The following is a 12,600-nucleotide window of genomic DNA, read 5'->3' as shown; positions in this document are numbered from 1 at the left end:
ATAAGAAAACAATGTCATTATTCTGGCATGAATGATCACTGGTCACGTATTTATTGTACGTCAAAATATTATGACAATGTGATTATTAAAAGACAATGGTAATGCAAGAAACAGATCTTGCATATAATTTGACCATGACCACAATGGTATAACTTTTTCTTTAAAAGAGATATTCATCACATGGATGTTGATGAATCTGTGATAGTACAAAATTAATTGAGAGCTTTGGAAGAGCCAATTATTACTATTTTGGAGGAATACAATTGATTATCATGTCAATTTATTGTGTTGTAGTAAGTCTCAAAGAAACTTATTCAGTTTCCAAAGTACACGCGAAAACGGTTGATTATATTGAGACTATAAATAAAGGAAAGATTTAATATCTTCTATTACTACAACTTGTAGCGGGATAATATATATGTGAAAAGCTACCCGCTTTATTCTCCAGTTTGTACTACACAAATAAAAGAACACCACACTAAAATGGATATTTATTGATATAAAAACCCATATCATAATAAACTTGGAGTTTATTGATAATTGCACATGTCATGGTGTAAACCTGAACTTATCAATATTGATAATTTATACAGTTGGCATAATCAGTTTCGCCATATCAATTTAAGTATGATGTGTAAAAATAATAGAGAATTCACATGAGTAAATATTAAAGAACTAGAAAGTTCTTTACGAATTCTCTTTTATTGTTTGTTCTCATTAATTAATTGACCAACTAAAGTTGGGATTGAATCCCATGAATTCTGGAAATATCAAAGGTGAATATGGGCCCATTCACCTATCATGTATACCACATAAGATGCATCTATGAGATGGTTACATGTGCGATTATTATTAACCCGCAACCTGACCGGTGCTTGCGAGGTAACTTGCTCAATAATTTAATTTCGAGCATAATTTCTAGATTTTCTATTCAAGAAGTTCATCTTGATAAGTTGGTTTACATCACAGTTGGTTTAGCAAAATAATTTATTGAGTGCCTCCACTTAATAGCTAAACGATTTTTTATGAGAACAAAGTTATATATATCAATTTGATATGTGTAATATACGAAAGTATATTGCATTCTCCCCTCACAAGTGGATCAGGGTCAGGAACCAAATAATTTCATCTTATTATTATTGATGTGCGGTGTATATTTTCATTAATACTATAATGCACAAAGATGGATTTTCAAAGTTGAGGGAAGTAAGTTAGTTTTTCTAACATGAGGGGAGACAAGATACAGCAGTTGAGAAAAAAATTACATGGAGTGAAATATTATTTATACATATAGATCCTCGAATAGGATAATATGAACCTGAAGTTCATAAAAGGATAATTCATTTGCAATATATTGCAAAGCATTCCATACGCATTTGCTGACCCAAAGAAAGTAATTGTATTCTCATTGCAAATGCTCATATTAAGTCCTAGAAGGACAAAATCTGTGGTACGCTTAAAGCGTATAGACAAATCGGTTTCAAATAGAACTTTTTGATAAAGAAGATGAACAAATAATCATCTTTATGAAATCTTATGAGAGATTCAGGTACCTGAATATATAAATGAAGAGATCTCTATGTTATGTCTTTATGAATAAATATTGGAACCGATATAAAATGTTTGTCGACAACATCTATCATAGCGCGAAGTATAGATGAGGATCTTAAGTCTATCAAATATAGACACAAAAATATTGGCCAAATAGAAGAGGTTTCATATGAAAGACAAGTATTTGGACCTGCAGTTCAAACACTTGAAAGTATAAAGTCAATGGTATGTGCAATTAGTTTCCGATATCTTATATGTCTAGCATGACATAAAAAACTTGATATGCATCTAAAGTCTATTAACTTATATGACTTAATTTATATGACAATCCATGAAGAACTTAAGTTGCTTAAAGCATATACAATTCTTGATCATTAAGTACCACTTTCTCAGTGCAATTTGTGCACATTTGTATCTTGCTATAACTATAAGCATGATAATGTGATAGCGAAGATTTTCAAGGTGCAATATATTCATTGGAGTTAATATGGCTGATTTATTCACCAAAACTCTGCCGATGTCAACCTTCAAGAAGCTAGTGCACAAGACTGGAATGCAAAGACTTAATGATGTTAATTGATGCTCTCATCAGGGGGAGTTAATACGCGCTGCACTCTTTTTTCCTTACACGATTTTGTCCCACTGAGTTTTCCTAATAAGGTTTTTAATTAGGCAACCAAAAGGCGTATTGTTAGATATGTGTACTCTTTTTCCTTCTCTAGAATTTTTTTCCCATTGGGTTTTATTTAGTTAAGATTTTAACGAGACACATTATCTGTTGAATAGACATTCAAGGGGGAGTGTTATAAATAGAATTCTATTTAAGGTGAATGTCTATATTCTAGAGAGATTCTAGAGTTTATTACTTGGTGGCTAAGCTACCATCTCCCTATAAATAGAGGGTTCTATTCCATTGTAAATCATCCCAAAATCAATAAGAATTCTCACTCCCTACTTTTGTCTGCAATACTCTTCTTCTTCTTTTATTGTTTCATAACAGATATTATTTTTTGGCTTCATTATTGTCACTGATCTATTGTTAATTTTCGTCTTATTCAACATAGGGTTTTTCGAAAATAGCCTCTCTTTTGAGATTTTACTGGATTGTTGTACTTAATATTACAGATGAACAGTAACCTCTATTTATAGATTAGGTAATTAAACATAATAAAAATTATTTTACACTTTAGTGAATAAAAAGATAACATGTACGAAAAAAATTATATAGCATATGCTAATTCTACTATGTTGTCCTATTCTAGCAAGTGTAAACCTAGTAATTTCACCTTCTAGCTTTTGTTGTGTCACCATCTCTCTGTTCAACTACCCCACAATCAAGATCCAAATTTCGAAAAAAGAAAAAGAAGACAAAAATTGAAATAAAAACGAAAGGGGAAAACAATAACTATTTAGCATAAAATTGATGTTTTTAATTCCTTTTTTAATGCATAGAAAACAAACAAAATGAATATATTGCTAATGCTGCATAATCCAACTTAATTGTAATTTTTTTCTTCTTGAAAATGGGCCAAAAGATAATATAATTAATTCCAAATTTTCTACAATAACAATAAAAACCAAAAGGCAATGTAGAAAATTAAAGTTAAAATCAAGATCAAAATGATATACAAAAAGGTACCATTAAGAGAAAGATTGAGCCGTCCCCGCCAATATCACCACCACCCTCCGCCGCCAACCATCACCGTCAGCCGCCGTCAACCGCCGTGAATCAAGAACAAATGGAACAACATTTGGAGAAATCCATTTCAAGCAGAAAAAGTTGAAATTTTGAACCCATAAAGTAGCTGGAAATAAAACCAACTATCTGCATTTGCATTTGCAGTTGATGTAGGAACATTTTCTTGAAATCTAAATCCACTGAAACCTTTGTTGCACACAAGGTGTTTGATTTATTTCCCCACTCGTTTTTCCTCAGCTTCCAGCAGCAGATTAAAGTCCTACATAGTATTAGGACAAGAAAAAAAGATGAGATTTTTGAAGCTCCCCATCTTCAAGAAACTTAAATGGGTCTTTCATTTTGTCTTTTTTGGTGCATTTTGATTCAAATGAATGTTGAAGGTTAAACCAACGACAACGACAAACTCGGTGAAATCTCACAAGTGAGGCCTGGAAAAGGTAGTGTGTACGCCGACCTTACCTCTACCCTGATTTTCGAAAAGACCCTCTGCTCGAGAGGATGAATAATGTTGAAGGTTAAACCAAGAAAGGTAAAAACTTGGGCATTGAAACGGTGAGATGGTAGCATAAATATTGTCTTCGAAACTTACCGGCTCAACTAATTCAGATTCGCATCATAAAAGGTCCACTATTAGAGTTTAACCTCTCCCAATCAAAGAGGACTTTATTTCATAATATTAAACTCGAGACGTCTTGTTAAAGATGAAGAAGTCTTTACCATTCCGCGGTATCCTTTCATGAGTATTTTTTTCCTTGTTTTCTTCTCTCCTTTGATGGTTTTTCAAAAGGGGGCCTTAATTTTGATGAGAAATATTGTCCTAACCTTAAAAATCAGAAGTAAAAATATCTTTCAGTTGTTGTAATATACTACTGAAGTCTATAAGGAATTAGGGGTAGGAAGAAAAGGGGGCAAAAGAAGAAGAGAAAGAAGATTAAGGAGACAGCTCAGAACATAGAAATGTTTTGCATTGTGTGTGTTTGTGTGTTTGTTTATGTCTATTTCCAACACAATGAACGTTTGCCTTAAACAACATAATGAAGCCAAATAAATGAAACATGAAAAATAGTGTTTGCTTTTGTGTGTACGGTTTTTTTGGGCATGGGCTTCACATTGATTGCCACTAAAACCCCATCTCCTAAAACCTATGTCGAGGGCTCGTTTGGTACGAGGAATAAGGGTAAATTAATTTCGGGAGAAAATTTGAGACGAGTTTATCTCATGTTTAATTGGGATAAAATTGCGCTATGACTAATCCTCGAATTAGTTATTCCGAGATCGTAGTTTTATTTTTATTTCTATAGGAGGGTGGATAACAATTCCGAGATAATTAATCCTAGGATAACTTGTTTCCCAACCAAACGTCCCTGAATTCCTAAGCTACATAAGGCTGGATATTTAACACTTTTAGGCTTCGAGCTAATTTGCGCGCACTTAGTTTATGTTATCTCTTACAAAAGATCTTAGGCGGGTATCGAGTCGCTTTGCTCATCATTTTAAGCAAATAAAAAAATGTTTCCTTTTATGTATGTATCTATATGTATATAGAGTTTACGTCGAAAGTAACAATTACTTCACTTGAACCTACAAAACTCGCTCTAAATCTATATATGTCAAATGCAGCTTCAGGATTTTAAAGTTTATGGATTCCTATAATAATATTAGTCAATATACTATAATTAGGTTTACGGCTAAATAAATATTTAGTGAATTTTATTGATGCATATACAAAAACTTAGACAAATGTTATTGGGTTCTCGTGAACTCGTATCTCTGAATTTACCACTATTTATTACATCCTCCCACCCACAAACCTTCTCAAAGAGAGTAATATCCTGTTGGCCAAGCTTATTTTTGCCCAAAAGTGTTTTTTCTTTTTTTGCAAGAAACATTTTTGGCTAAAAATTGAGGTGTTTAGCCAAACTTTTGGAAGAAAAAAAAAAGTGCTTTTGAGAAGCAGAAAAAAATAGCTTCTCTCCAAAAGCACTTTTTTCATAAGCACTTTTGAGAAAAATACACCTAGAAGCAGTTTTTTAAAGCTTGGCCAAACAGTAATTGCTGCTCAGAAGTATTTTTCAAACTAATTAACCAAACACAAATTGCTTCTCACCAAAAATACTTTTAAATTTAAAAAAAAAAACACTTCTCAAAATAAGTTGATATTTGCAGCTTGACCAAACGGGCTATAAATATTGCCACTTAACCTCTACTTTTCACCTCCAAGAAAACACCCTTGGGTCAATTTCCCAAAGCAAAATAAGAAATAAAAGCAAGTGAGAGGAAACCCACTTTTTCACTTCATACCTTACTTGCCTCAAAAGTCCAATTCCCAGTATATCTAGATTTGCACAAGCAATCTCTGTCTTATTTTCTTTCCTTTATTTAACATTTCATTAATTACAAATTGTCCTTTCTATAGATGCTGATGCAGATTGCAGATTCAAGAAGGGGAGGGTCATTTGCTAGGGTATTATATAATACTTAATATAATACAACAACAACAGTACCATCAATAAATCTTAGAGAAAAATAACAGCATCACCAATACTTAGTATAGTATATATAAGAATAATATTGAATAAAGCATATTAGTAATGTTAAAATTAATTACGCTGGAATTATATCTTATCGACTGTTTGATTTTTGTGTGTTACTAAAGGTTTTGAAAGAGCAATTTTGTTTTTATTCATGTATTAAAAACAAATGTATTGCTAATATCATGATTTGTTGTATATAAGAGAGTACTGAATAGTTATACATAAATTAAAAAATATTACTCCGTCCATTTTAATGTATATGAACATATTTGACTGGACACAAAATTTTAAAAAAAAAAGACTTTTGAATTTGTAATGTAAAATGAGGCACGTATATGAGAAAGGACATTTTTTTTAACACAAACTAAAAATGAAATAGGTCTACATAAATTGAAACAGATAAAGTATCAAATAAGAGATTAATAATACCAAAATTTATACCTATATTATTTAAAGTATCAAATAAGGGATTAATAATACCAAAAATTATATATATATTATTTTCCCTTATATATCCTACCAAACGACCCCTTATAATTTTTTTTTATAGTTTTTAAAAACACTTTTTACAATATTTTAATTACACTAATTCAAACTGTATTTTTGCAGTTTTAGGGGTCGTTTGGTACGAGGTATAAGAAGGTATAAGGATGGTATAAAAATTTAATATCACCTTAATACTCTGTTTGGTTAGCAACTCAGGTATAAGTTATTCAAGTTTTAAAATTAACACCGGGATAACTTATACCTTATAGATGGTGGGGTAATTAGCACCAGTATAACTTATACCTTCTTAGAAATTATACAATTGTCATTCTTAATACAACATACCAAATAGTGAATAAATAACAATTTCAGTATAACTTATTCCAATATAATTTATACCGACATAACTTATTCCAATATAGTTTATACCGACATAACTTATACCAGGGCTATTCCAACAATACCACCGCTCAGAGTAATGTAGTAAGTATTATATATAGTACAAGTATTTTATGAGAGAAGACCTGACTCTACTGACTAAAAAGGGCATCAACTTCAAGAAATCAATTTTTCTGATTTTTAAAAGATTTTATCGTTTAGTTTTTTTTATTTTATATAATTTCTTTATGTTTCTCGAGACTATCACCAAAGAAAACGAACACCCACCTTTACCCTAGAATACTGTTTTTGTGGCCTAACATTCGTTTGTGGATTCTAGAGGAAGGTGTTTATATATAGCAGCTAAACAGATTTTTAATTAGCTGCTTTTCCCAATAATAACTTGGTTTTGTTGACTCGTTTAGTCAAATATAATAAGTGTCTGTGGGCCCCAAGTTTACAAACTTGGTGGTCCCACTAAGTAACTTTCAATTTTTTAGTTTATCTATTTTGATACAATTATCATGTCATCAATGGCAGTCCGATACACAATATATTCCACTTTCACGAAGAATTCGGATAAGAGTCGCACCCCAAAAATATATGATGAAGCGAGTCTACTCTGATATAAGTATTAGTGACTGATTTTACAACTCGAACTCGTAACATATAAATTATAGGTAGACAACTTAACTGTTGCTTGAAGACTCCCTTCACAAATATCGAGTCATCAAAAAATTAATTACAAGTAATGGTTGATAAAATAATTAATAACCTGAAATAATAAGATAAGTTTCTCGATACAACATGTTAAAATACTTTAAAATTATAAACATTTTTCTGTAACTATCAGTCTATATAAGTTTAAAAAAATTAAATACATTTTGGTAGGGTGTGAAGGGGGTCATGCAACAACGGTAAAAATGTCTCCGTGTAACCTATAGGTTACGGGTTTGAACTGTAAAAAATATTCACTAATTCTTGCATTAGAGTAGATTGTCTATATCACATGCCTTAGAATGTGCCTTTCCCCGAATCTTAAGTGAACATAGAATACTTTATGCATCGGACCATTTGGTGTGGTGACAACAGTAATGGGACCAACAAAGGATATGGTGCAGCGGATGAGATTGTTCTTCCCTTAATCAGAGGTCTCGGGTTCGAACCCTGCGTATGATGGGTAAATATTTGAGAAGACTGATCATGTTTGATTGTTTTTCCTACTTTCCCATTTTAAATATATCTGCCAGAACAGTTTCAACAACTAGTGGTTCATTTATTATGATGTGAACTCTATATTATTAGGGTTCTGTCTTGATTGGAAACTTGTCTCACTTAGGTCAACTAGAAACTTGTCTCACTTCCCGTCCCTATTTATGTTGCGAGACCGGTTCAAAATCGAGGTAAACTTTAACGGATCGTTTGGTACGCGAACAAAATAGTATTGAAATTATAATTCTGGGATTATAATTCCGGTATTAATTTATATCACTTGAGATATAATATAAAATAATACTATATTTGATGGCATAAGATGGGATAGACGGGATAATAGGTAGAATTAAATTTATACCTTGTTTGGTTTGAGGTATAAATTTATTCTGGGATTAATTTATACCTCCAACCAAACAAGGTATAGATTTAATCCCACCTCTTATCCCACCTGATCCTTCTTACGAAACGACCACTAAGGGCTCTTTTGATATTTAGAGATAAGGAATAATTAATTTCAGGACTAAGTTAAAGAAGAGTTTATCCCATATTTGATTGTTAGGAAACTACGGTATAATTAATTTCGGTATTAGTTATTCCGAAATTGTAGTATTTTTTTATCCCATGAAAAGATGGAATAACTAATCTCGAGATAACTAATCTCAGGATAATTAATTCGGTAATAACTTCTTTCCGACGAAGCGACCCCTAAATACTAGATATGACTTCAGAATAATTGGGGTTAAGGTCGGCTAGTGATACAAGAAGGAATAAACTTTACCGTCGAAAGAATAATAACCTAAGTCATCACCGGCTAAGACCCTAAATGATTGCTTAGTGATAAAGAAGGTAGAGGTGCAGAGAAAGTTAGGAGGTTTGCCAAGAAGTAGTTATCCTTGAAAAGAGTGCGTAATAGCTCACTGATCGAGCGCTATTATGTTACAGATAAATGGAGCTAAGCGATCTGTCGATGTTGTGGGTTGTAAAAATACATCATATGGGAGAGTAATAATGTTTGATTGATTCGAAAATTAAGAGAAAAATATTATTAAAATAAATTTTAGATACTATATGATTATAAATTATTTCATCATTGCACGAAATTCCAAATTATTCAAATTGATTGGTAAACTACGGACCCCCCCCCCCCTTTACTTGTTTATTTCTGCCTTTAGCAAATAACTTTCTTTCGCCAAAAAAAATACTCCCTCCGTTTATGATATACTTTCTTTTTTAAAATAAATGACATATTTTTTAATTTTAAAATAATTCAACTTTAAATTCTTTTATTTTACCCATTTACCCTTAATGAGAAGTTTTTATAGTCACACAAATGTTATAACCCCACAAACTTTTTACCCCTTAAACTTTTAAGACCACAAGTTTCAAAAGTATTCTTTTTTTTTTCTTAAATTCCGCACCGAGTCAAACTACCTCATTTAATACGAAACGGATGGAACAGTAACTTTCTTTGCCACGTGTTGGGTGGAAATGAAATGCCCATACTAGAAATGTCTCAGGTCACAGACATTATTCATATCTAGAGAACAGCAAGGAGACAGAATGTGTGTGGATACAAAAACTCAGAATTCTGAAGAAAAAAGTCTTTTGCATTGTTTCAGCCAAAACTATGCACAAAGAAAGGAGAAAAATAGAAATATGTCCAAATGAACAAGAATGGTAAATGATAATAATACAACCACAACAAAATCTCATAAGTGGAGTTTCGAGAGAATAATGTATATATAAATCTTATCCTTATTTTAGAAAAAATAAAAAAATTCTTTCCGATATACCATCGACTCAAGTAAATGATAGCAGCCCTAAAATACTCATCCTTCTAATGGAAGAGGAAGAAAAAGTATTGGGAGAAGAGTTAAATGGGGTAGGATAGTGAGGTGGCATGTCATGTAGGATTTTTAAAGCGGGGTCTTAGGATAGAGCTAGTATGTAAGTTACGAGCTGCTGAACCTAATAACTTTGATCGGAACTTTGTATTTATCTTTAAAAAATCATTAAATATGTATAAATTATTAATTTAGAATTCAGTAACTTAAAAAATTATTTGATTACTAGAATAAGAATATTAATCCTAAAATAAAATTTAGGATTGTATTTATATCATGTTTGATTATGTGCATTAGCTAATATTGGTACAAATTTTGTACCATATTGGTGCATATTAGATATGGGATAACAATCCCGGGATTATAATCCTAAGCTTGTTAATCTCTGAAATTCCCCCTTTGCAATCAAACGACGACTAAAATAATTAGAATCTCAAATTCATAAGCTTCAAAGTTGACACCATCAATAGCTGGGTCCTAACTACGGTAGACCTCCACTATAAATATTTGATAAAAATAGTACTCCCTCTTCAACAATTATGCGGCATCGTTTGAATTATGAGAGTTGAATTTCTTAATTTTAACTGTGAATGTAGATATAGAGTCTTTAAGTTTTTTGAAATAAAAGTTACATATTTAGAAACTATAAAAATTATTATAAATCACAATAATTAACAATTCAAAATACTTAAAAAGATTAAAAAAAAAAGTTGTAAATATCAAAGAAAAACTCGTTTGAGTTTTATAATTCGAATAGTGACACATAAATTAGAACGTAGTGAATAACAGTAGAGAGTTCTTTGTTCTAAAACTTATATTAATATAGACTATATTTAAAGGTAGGTGAATAAAAGGGAGAAAAGAAAAAAGGAAAGAAATGCTACCAATTCTTATATACCAAAGTGGAACTCAAGAAAACGATAGAAGCTCAAAGATTATATAAAGCAAAAAACCCTATGGAATAGAGAAACCAAAAAATAGACACTAATGGAAATCTGAGACTGAATTCAATTATAGTATATATATATATATATATATATATATATATATATATATATATATATATATATATATATATATATATATATATTCAGACAAAAACCAAATAATTAATATTCACAGTATCAGTCCTTTTCACAACAGATTTTTCACAGATCAAACCCTACTTTTCTGCATTTATCACTGCCATCTACAACATAAATTGTTTACTGTTCTACCTTCTATCTTCTTTTTTAACTTGCGGAGTTCAACCTTTAATCTCACAACTTAATATATTATAAATTCAGGATTTAATATTTGTGGAAATATTAATAAATTCACATATATATCTATGTTATATATTTATGTTTTTCTTCGGCCGATGATCTATCGGAATCTACCTCAGTGGTGAAGGTCAATTGACCACCCTTCGTCGAAAAAATTATATTGTGTATGTAGGTAAAATATTACGTTTTAGAGGTATGCAACACATATTGAACACTCTTTGTAGGGAATTTTTTTTCACTTCTTTCAAATTTAAATACCCTTGAAAAATTTCTTAGCTTCGCTACTGCTCTACGGTCTACGTACGTACTACCTTCTCCAAACTCCACTTGTAAAAATACACGAAATATATTATTATATCTATATTACATATTGAAAATATGCATAATATGTATATAAAATTCTAATGAGTCAAGAAGAAAGGGTAAAAGAGAAATGAGGAGTACCTTTCATATTTCCATTAATAGAGGCAAGAAACTTGTACATGGAGCCATAACAAGCTTTATTATTGCTTACTGATGAACTTATTTTGTTTTGACACAAAGAAAAGAAATAGTAGAAGAAGGACGAGGAGAAAAAAAGAATATATAAAGATAAAAATTGATAAGAAAATGAAGGGACAAAATAATCTTTGGAAAAAGAAAAAGGGTTGCATATCTTTTACACTTTACAGTATAATTGATTTTCTTTTTGTTATTCTATGAAACTTGGGATTTTTACTTTCCTTTCTTTTTTCCTTCACTTTCCTTTAAAACCTGGAGAATTTAAAAGCTGACAAATTAAAGAGTTTAGAAGCTTTTTGGTGAAGATGCTTTTGCATATTTGTAGTGTCAGGGGTTGCTCTGATGGTAAGCAACCTCATTTCCAACCAAGAGATTGTGAGTTCGAGTCACCCCGAGAGTAAGGTGGGAGTTCTTGGTGGGAAAGATGCCGAGGGTCTATTTGGAAACAACCTCTCTACTTATGGTAGGGGTAAGGTCTGCGTACATACTACCCTCCCCAGACCCCACTAGTAGAATTATACTAGGTTGGTGTTGGTGTTGTTGTTGTAGTCTTAGGAAAGTTGAGTAAATGGAAGTTAAAAGAAATAAATTAATTTGTGCAAATTAGATAAAAAATTATGCATCTTTTCTATTTTCAGCAGAAATTATTTTTGAGAAATTTATACATTTAGCCGCTCCAAAAAATAATAGCCGACAAAATATATAATTTTTTGTATCTATATGTATTATATCATATAATATACACATTTTATACACTTTTTAGCTAACAAATGGAATTAGTTTCGGTCGACCATCCAATTTTATATTGTCTTATTATTTTACTTATCATAAACTTATTTTGAAAATTATATGCACATATTCAATGGGGAAAAATTAATTTTGGAACGTCGAGGATTGGGTTAATTATCATGGATTAATTTCAAAATTAGTAGTCGATAAAATATATAATTTTTTGTATATATATATATTATATACATATAATATACATATTTTATACACTTTTTGGCTAGTGAATGCAATTAGTTTCAGCTAATCGATCAATTTTATATTTTGCCTTATTATTTTTTGTATCATAAACTTATTTAGAAAATTATATGCATAGATTCAATGGGGAAAGTTAATTTGGC

At 30.9% G+C, this 12,600-nt stretch overlaps 1 long non-coding RNA gene across 2 annotated transcripts; it reads right to left on the bottom strand.

Annotated features, from left to right (window-relative positions):
* Positions 1 to 3,038: 3,038 nt before the first annotated feature.
* Positions 3,039 to 11,517, bottom strand: LOC104249296 (uncharacterized). 2 transcript variants are annotated; one of them, XR_716690.2, is made up of 2 exons: positions 11,417 to 11,517; positions 3,039 to 3,509 (listed from the first exon to the last, which is right to left on the bottom strand). It is a non-coding gene; the product is annotated as an uncharacterized lncRNA (long non-coding RNA). The 2 variants fall into 2 exon arrangements; XR_716689.2 differs by lacking the exon at positions 11,417 to 11,517 and adding an exon at positions 3,968 to 4,275.
* Between the last annotated feature and the right edge of the window lie 1,083 nt (positions 11,518 to 12,600).

Source organism: Nicotiana sylvestris, chromosome 11 (assembly GCF_000393655.2).
Source record: "Nicotiana sylvestris chromosome 11, ASM39365v2, whole genome shotgun sequence".
NCBI lineage: Eukaryota > Viridiplantae > Streptophyta > Magnoliopsida > Solanales > Solanaceae > Nicotiana > Nicotiana sylvestris.
This window is presented reverse-complemented; position numbering and strand designations above follow the sequence as displayed.